Below are 9,216 nucleotides of genomic sequence, written 5' to 3' on the forward strand. Positions count from 1 at the left end.
GGCTGTAGTGGTACATGCCTGTAAACCCAGCTACTTGGGAGGCTGAGGCAAAAGAATCACTTGAACCTGGGAAGCGGAGGTTGCAGTGAGCTGAGATCACACCACTGCACTCCGGCCTAAGCAACAAGAGTGAAACTCCATCTCAAGAAAAAAAAAGATGTAATCACTGCCTCGCTGGATTTCAGACTTTCATGGGGCCTGTAGCCCCTTTGTTTTGGCCAATTTCTCCCATTTGGAATGGAAGCATTTATCCAATGCCTGTACCCTCATTGTATCTTGGAAGTAACTTGCTTTTTATTTTACAGGCTCTTAAGTGGAGAGGGCATGCTCTATATCAGATGAGACTTTGGGCTTGGACTTTTGGGTTAATGCTGGAATGAGTTAAGACTTTGGGGGACTGTTGAGGAGGCACAATCGGTTTTGAAATATAAAAAGGATGTGAGATTTGGGAGGGAATGGGGTAGAATGATACGATTTGGCTGTGTTCCCACTCAAATCTCTTCTCAAATTGTAATCCTCATAATCTCCATGTGTCAAGGGAAGGACCTGGTGGGAGGTGTTCGGATCATGGAGGCAGTTTCCCCTATGCCGTTCTCATGATAGTGAGTATTCACAAGATCTGATGGTTTTATAAGTATTTGACAGTTCCAACCTTACATGCTCTCTTGCCTGCCACCATGTTAAGATGTGCCTGCTTCCTCTTCCGCTATGATTGTAAGTTTCCTGAGACCTCCCCAGCCATGCAGATCTATGAGTCAATTAAACCTCTTTTGTTTGTCAGTTATCCAGTCTTGGTAGTGTCTTTATAGCAGTGTGAGAACAGACTAATACAGTTACTGACATTGTTCAAAGGTTACCCATAAGTCTCTGCCCATTCTACCTACCTTCAGAGCCAGTGGACACAGATCACAGGGAAATGCTGGCTTATTCCATCATGTAAACTGCTTCTAAACACTTTGCCAACCGCTTCAGCAGAATCTATGTTTAAATCCAAAGAGTGAATATGCTTAACGCAGTGTCCTTTTTACTCATCCAAGAAAGCAGACTACCAGCACCTTGAATTGACATCTCATAATTAGTCTAGTTTCAGTTGGTTTTAAGTACCCTATAAATAATAAAACAATAAATTGCTTGTATTAAGCAATTCAATTTTTCCTTCAATTTCAAGAATTTGCCCTACTACGTGGCAAACTGCAAATTAATGATGGTTTTATTATTTGGAGGAACAAAAACAATCAAGATACATTATTAGAAAATGTACCTCCAGCACCACATAAAGCCCTGCAAACTATAGCACACAAATGTTTCTGTGGTTTGAATATTTTTGTCCCTTCTAAATTTTATACTGAAGTGTAATCCCCAATGCAACAGTGTTGGGAGGTGTGCCCCTTTGGGAGTTATTTAGGTCATGAGAGTTCTGCCCACATGAATGAATTAATGTCACTATAAAAATGCTTGTAGGAGTGGTTTATCTGTCTTTACTCATACTCATGTCACATGAACTTGACATTCATCCTCTCTTGCCCTTTCACCTTCCACTTTGTGAGGACTCAGGAAAAAGGCTTTACCAGATACCAGTGCCTTGATCTTGGACTTCTCAGTTTCTAGAATTATGAGAAAATAAATTTCTGGGTTTTTTTAAAATGATCCAGTCTGTCACATTCTGTTATGGCAGCACAAAAGGGACTAAACTAAATAGCAGAAGCTTATCTATTCAAATTAAGAAAGAGAGAAAAGCAGTGCAAAAAAGTGCTAGTATGATTCATTCTTCCATTCCTTATTCTGGAAGATCATCAACATTTAAAAATGGGCAAAAAGTTGATTGCACAGCTTTTTAACATCATACCAGAACATTGTCCTGGTGGCTCACCTGATTTGTATTTAAACTTTGTTCACCAACAGTTGGTGAGGAAGCATAAGCTTTTTACAGTACCATAAATCTAAGATATTAAACTGCAGCTAAACCATAAGCAGTGATTTTTTTTTCCTGCTTATTTGGAAAGTTTATATATAGTTTTATTGTCCTGCAGGTCATCAACCAGGTTTATATCTAAATTAACAATCTCATTTTTGCACTTCTCCCTACTACCTACATAATCAATAATTTATAAATGTTTTTGAAAAGCACCTATGTAATTCTGTTGGTTCCCTGAATAATGGGTTAAATAAAATTTTACAGCTGTTCACCAATAATCTGTGTGGGATTTATGGTTTCTAACAACTTGGGAATTGTGGTTTCAAACCACTTTCTAGAAATGAGGATACCTTTTCCAAGGGCCTGCTGGCTGACTTCTCACATAGTGTTGGCTAAAATGAGGTAATTATTCATTTCTTAAGAGCCTGGGGACAATCCTAACTGGTTTAGAGGATTCATCATCTGGGACAGAATGATTACCAGTGGATGATCAATCCCCAGGATACCACAGAACTCTATCTCACATGTTTTATAATGCTGGAGTCAACATCAGTCACTGAATAACAGGAGATATCATTTCTGAACAAGATATGGACCACATTTATAGGACCAAGGAGGGAAAGGTGCCATATTCATTCAGACTCTATTTTTTTTTCAAAAGTATCTTACATTTATTGAAAATATGGAAAATACTTTTCTCCAGGTAGTGTAAAGGAGTTGAGCAGAAGATACAAATTATTTTGTTGACCAAAAAGCACCTGAGAAAATGCTGCAAATTCAGAAGAGAAGTGGATTCTGGGCAAAACTATGAGACTCGATTTGGTTGCCAGGCACACCTGAGCCCTGGCAGCCATGTGGCAGGAGCACAAGAAGTCTCTGGAGATGGGGAGGAAATGGGTCTCACTGAAGGAGACGGACCCCTTGGGGGGAGGCCAGCGGTCTGGATCATTGTCCAGGGGCTGTGGCCAGCTCAGATACCTCCGAGGTGAGTCCGGATCACTAGGAACAGCAGTCTGTTGGTGGGATGCGGTGGATGGTGATGGTTTGTGGGCAGAATGATGTAGTCGTCTGGCAGTCTGGAGGAGTGAAGGGGGGTTGGTAGCGGTGGCTGTGGGTGGTCTGTCCAGTGTGTAGCAGGAGCCCAGCTTTGTGCAGCTGGAGCGCAGGACAGCATCCAGATGTGCATGGGAGGGGCTGGGCTGACAAGAGAGGGCGGCGGCGGCAGCGGCAGCTCACTCTAGAGTGAGACCCAGGGGCAGCAGCGGCAGCCTGGAGCATTATTCCTGGAACAGAAGCAAGCACTACCCGGGAGGGGACAGGGGTGCAGGGGACATCGCGGCAGCTCGATGGGAAGGGAGGCGAGGAGGGAGGTTGCCTTTGGTGACCCTGGCGGTGGCCACGGGCACAGTGTACCTTCCCCAGAGCTCCCATCCCGAGGCTTCAGGGTCTCCAGGCCTAGAAGTCCTCGTCCTCCTCCCAACTAAAGACCCGCTTCATTTTGGCCAGGAAGCCCCAGTAATCACAGAGGAAGGGGCTCTGCTTCTTGATGTAGGGGATCACCCACTGCAGGGTGGGCCCCGTGAGGCGGGTGATGAGGAATGTCACCTTCAGGGCATTGCTGGAGAACATGTTCTCGTCCACGAACATGTAGGAGCCCATCTGCACTATGAACTCCGGGAGCCGGTCGGTATTGCAGTCAAATGTCTCGGGAAAGGGAATCGGGTTCCTCCAGCGACGCACCGCGGGCCAGAGGGGCCAGGCCAGGAGGGCCTTCATCAGCTGTACCCGACCATCCAACTCCATCTTGCCGCGCTCGCTCCACTGGGCTTCACTGGGCTGCGATGGGCTTCGCGGGGGGGCTGCACTGAGGCGTAGTGGTAAGCGCATGTTGGGGAGGGGGGCCGGGCTGTGGGCGGAGCCATGGGGAGGGCCCAGGCGCTTCGGCCAGCTCTGTCCGGAAGGCCTGGTGGTCATTAGTGCGCCTGGCAGTCCCGGGGCACCCTGCGGAGCAGGTGGTGGGAATTGTGGTGGCTGGCTTAACCGGTCGAGGAGGGGAGGTCGCACCATAGGGGCGTGCGGGGCGAAGTCTTTCTAGACAGGTTGGGGGTGAGGTCCAAGACCACTGTGCTTGGAGAGCACAGCCTGCAAGTTCTTTAAAGCTCAGTAGTCAGCCTGGTATATTCACTCCCTGTCTCACACTCTCTGCCCTTCCGTGTTCCTTCGCAAACCCTCGGCTTTAACACTTTTGAAAATTATTGATCAATAGTTTTGTAAAATGTCCCTAGATTTGCTTTCCTCTGGTGTTTTGTCATGATTAGAATGAGTTATTTTTGCCAGGTATACTACAACAAAGATTTTTTGTGTTAGTTTATCGTATCAAGGTGTTCATGATGTCAGTATATTTGTTACTGATGATATGTACCATGATCACTTGTTTGCCATAGATACCTGGGTTATATAAGTCTTGATGAACAGAGTAGCATGCATATTTCTGAAACATCCATACAGGCCATTCAGTAAAAGTGTCCTACCAGCACAACTAAATGTTATATATCTTTCCTCCAAATTACAAGATACCCTCCATGAATTTTATCTGTTTCTTAATAGTAGGAAGTGGAATCAGTCAAATGCATTTTCTGTGTCTATTGATATGATCCTATGGAATTTCTCTTTGTATTAGCTTTGTTGCTGTTTTAACAAATTGCCACAAATTTGGTGGTTTAAAACAACACATATTTATCATCTTATTGTTTTGTCAGAAGTTCCATATGGGTCATACTAGACCAAAGTCCTGGTATTGGGAGGCTACGTCCCTTTCTGGAGATTCTACGAAATAATTTTGTTCCTGTTCATTTAGACTATTGGCAGAATTCAGTTCCTTGTGGTTGTAGGACTGAGGTACTGTGTTCTCTGTAATATGAGGGCCATTCCCAGCATATTTACTGGCTCATGGCTGCCTTCTTCCTCTTCAAAGTCAGCAGTAGTGGGTGTCAAATTTTTCCCATGTGGCTTTTTTCTAATCCTCTCTGCCTTCATATTCCACTTTTAAGAGTTCATATGATTAGACAATCAATGATTACCTTTGTATTTTCAGTATAATTAATTGATTAGCAACTTTAGTTCTGTCTGCAGCTTTAATTACTTCTTGCTTTATATTTTCAGGTTCTGGGAATGGGGACACACACATCTTTGGGGAATTGCCATTCTGTCTTCTATAGTTCCTTTCAGTTAGTACAGTAAATTATAATTGATTTTTGATTCATAAAACAACTTTGCATTGCTGGGATAATTTTATTTAACCATTGCATATTATCCTTTTTATATTTTACTAGATTAGGCAAATGGATAAATAAATTATGGCATAGTCATACAATGGAATTCTATACTAGTACACATAGCAATATGTAGGAGTGCTACAGATGTTACATTGAATAGAAGTTGTGAGGCACAAAATCTGTATATACTTTAGGATTCCACTTTATGTCAGTGTTAAAAATAGGCAAAGCTAAATGCTTACAGAATTCAGAATAGTGGTTATCTCAGGGGAGGAGGAAATATAGTGTGTAAAGTTGGATAAAAGAAACTTGTAGGATGCCAAAAATGTTTTGCAAAGGGGCTAACACTCTGTATTCCCACTAGCAATATGTGAGAGATTAAGTTGCTCTCCAAATTCATTTACATTCAGTATTGTCAGGTTTTGTTTTGTTCTGGGTTCTTCATTTGTTGGTTTTCTTTTTTACTTCAGCCATTCTAGTAAATGTGATTGTGGTTTCAATTTGCAATCCCCTAACTGTATAAATTAGGAACACAGAAGACACATAGACACAGAAATGCATTTGACTGATTTTACTTCTTACTATTAAGAAACAGATAAAATTCATGTGTCCCTGGACATCTTTTTGATTATTTATCATACATTTATCTTTTTTAGTTAACTGTCTCTTCAGATATTTTTTTCCATTTTAAATTAGGTTGTTGACATTTTACATTGTTGTGTTAAGAGTTCTACATGTATCCTGGATTCAAATCTTCATTAGATATGCCACTTACAAATATTTTTTCTCAACCTGTGCCTTGTCTGTTCATTCTCTCAACACTGTCTTTTGAAGAACATATGCTTTTGAATATGATGAAGTCCAATTTACCAAATTTTGCTTTTAAGAATTGTGCTTTTTTTGGCCAGGCATGGTGGCTCACACCTGTAATTCCAGAACTTTGGGAGGCCAAGGTGGGTGGATCACCTGAGGTCAGGAATTCGAGACCAGCCTGACCAACATGGATAAACCCTGTCTCTACTAAAAATACAAAATTAGCTGGGCGTGTTGGCGAATGCCTATATTCCCAGCTACTCAGGAGGCTGAGGCAGGAGAATTGTTTGCACCCGGGAGGCGGAGGTTGTGGTGAGCCAAGTTCGTGCCATTGCACTCCAGCCTGGGCATAAAGAGTGAAACTCCAACTCAAAAAAATAAATAAAATAAATAAAAATAAAAGAAAGAATTGGGCTTTTGGTGTCATAGCTAGGAAATCTTTGTCTAATCCATGGAGTCAAAAGTTTTTTTCCTGTTGTCTTTTAGAATTTTTATAATTTTACATTTTACCATTAGGTCTATTAACATTTTTGAGTTAATTTTTGCACATGGTGTGAGATATGGATCAAATTAATTTTTTTGTAAATGGATATTAAACTTTTCCTGTATCATTTTGAAAAGATTATCCTTTCTCCACTGAATTGCCTTTTACAGCTTTATGAAAATCAGCTGTCTGTATATGTGTGGGTCTATTTCTGAATTGGATATCCAGTCCTATTCATCTACAGTTGTCCCTCTATATCTATGGGTTCTGCATCTGCAGATTCAACCAACAGCAGCTCAAAATATTCTGAAAAAAAAAAAAGACTAATTTGTATACATTGATTTTGTATCCTGAGACTATCCTGAATTCATTTATCAGACCTAGGAGATTTTTGGATGAGTCTTTAGGGTTTTCTAAGCATAGAATCATATCATTGGTGAATAACAACAGTTTGACTTCCAATAAATGTAGCACATTTATTTATTTGCATATTTTAAACCATCCTTGCTTCCCTGGTATAAAACCCACTTGATCATAATGTATTATCTTTTTGATATGCTCTTGTATTCAGTTAGCTAGTATTCTATTGAAGATTTTTGCTACTATACATCAATAATGACCAAGCTGAGAATCAAATAAAAAAACCCAATCCCTTTTATAACCGCTTTAATAAAAATACTTAATGAAGGAGGTGAAAGATCTCTATAAGGAAAACTACAAAACACTGCTGAAAGAAATCATGCATAACACAAATGGAAACACACCCCATGCTCATAGATGTGAAGAATCAATATTGTGAAAATAACCATACTGCCCCAAGCAATCTACAGATTCAATGCAATTCTCATCAAAATACCATCATCATTCTTCACAGAAGTAGAGAAAACAATCTTAAAATTCATATGGAACCAAAAAAAGAGCCCACACAGCAAAAGTAATACTAAGCAAAAATAACAAATCTGGAGGCATCGCATTTACTGACTTCAAGTTATACTACAAGACTATAGTTACCAAAACAGCATGGTACTGGTATAAAATTAGGCATGTAGACCTATGGAACAGAATAGAGAACATAGAAATAAAGCCAAACACTTACAATCAACATGTCTTTAAATAAGCAAACAAAAACATAATTTACACCCTATCAGTAAATGGTTCTGGGAAAACTGCCAAGCCACATGTAGAAGAATGAAACTGGATCCCCATCTCTCATCTTATTAAAAAAAATCAACTCAAGATGGAGCAAAGACATATACCTTAGACCTGAAACCATAAAAACTGTAGAAGATAACATCATACAAACTCTTCTAGACATTGGCTTAGGCAAAAATTCATGACTAAGACCTCAAAAGCAAGTGAAACAAAAATAAAAATAAATAAATGGGATCTATTTAAATGAAAATCTTCTGCACAGCAAAAGAAATAATCAGCAAAGTAGACAGACAACCCATAGAATGGGAGAAAACGTTTACAAACTATGCACTCAACAAAGGACTAATATCCAGAATCTACAAGAAACTCAAAAAAATCAGCAAGAAAAAAACATCCCATCAAAAAGTGGGCAAAGCACATGAATAGACATTTCTCAAAAGAAGATAAACAAACAGCCAGCAAACATGAAAATAAGCTCAACATCACTAATCAACAGGGAACTGCAAATTAAACCCACAATGAGATACCACCTTACTCCTGCAAGAATGGCCATAATTTAAAAGTCCAGAAACAATAGATATTGGCATGGATCTGGGGAAAAGGGAACAGTTTTACACTGCTGGTGGGAATGTAAATTAGTACAACCAGTATGGAAAACAGTATGGAGATTCGTTAAAGAAGTAGAACTACCATTTAATCCAGCAATCCCACTACTTGGTATCTAACCAAAGGAAAATGAGTCACTCTATGAAAAATGAAAAAGACACATGTCACTCTATAGCAGCACAATTAGCAATTACAGTGATATGGAACCAACCTAAGTGCCCATCAGTGAACAAGTGGATATGAAAAATGTGGTATGTATACAACATGTACTATTACTCAGCCATAAAAATGAATGAAATGATGTTTTTTATTCTAAGTGAAGTTAACTCAGGAATGGAAAACCAAGTATTTTATGTTGTCACTTATACATCAAGCTGAACTATGAGGATGCAAAGGCATAAGATTGATATAATGGATTTGGGGACCTGGGGGTAAGAATGGGAGGGGAGTGAGGATAAAAGACTACATATTGGGTACAGTGTACACTGTTTGGGTGACAGGTACACTAAAATCTCAGAAATCACCACCAAGGAACATATCCATGTAACAAAAAACCACCTTTACCCCAAAAACTATTGAAATAAAAGTAAAAATTGGAAAAAGAATACAAAATATGATGTAACAACTATTTATATAGCATTTATATCATATTAGGTATTATAAGTAATCTAGATATGATTTAAAGTATATAGGAGGATATACATAGGTTATATGCAAACATTATACCATTTTATATAAGGGATTGGTATTTGCAGTGGTCCTGGAACCAATCCCTTGTAAATACAAAGGGACAACTGTATTTGTCTATTTTGATAACAATATCACATTGTCTTAATTACTGTAGCTTTATTATAAATCTTGAAATCAAATATTATTAGTCCTCCAACTTTTTATTTCAAGGTTGTTTTGCTCTTGCATATTATTTTTTTTTTTTGCATTTCCCTACAAATTTTAGAAGCAATTAGTTTTTT

The sequence above is a fragment of the Sapajus apella genome, unplaced genomic scaffold, assembly GCF_009761245.1.
Source record: "Sapajus apella isolate SASKATOON/1434 unplaced genomic scaffold, GSC_monkey_1.0 scaffold115, whole genome shotgun sequence".
Classification (NCBI taxonomy): Eukaryota; Metazoa; Chordata; class Mammalia; order Primates; family Cebidae; genus Sapajus; species Sapajus apella.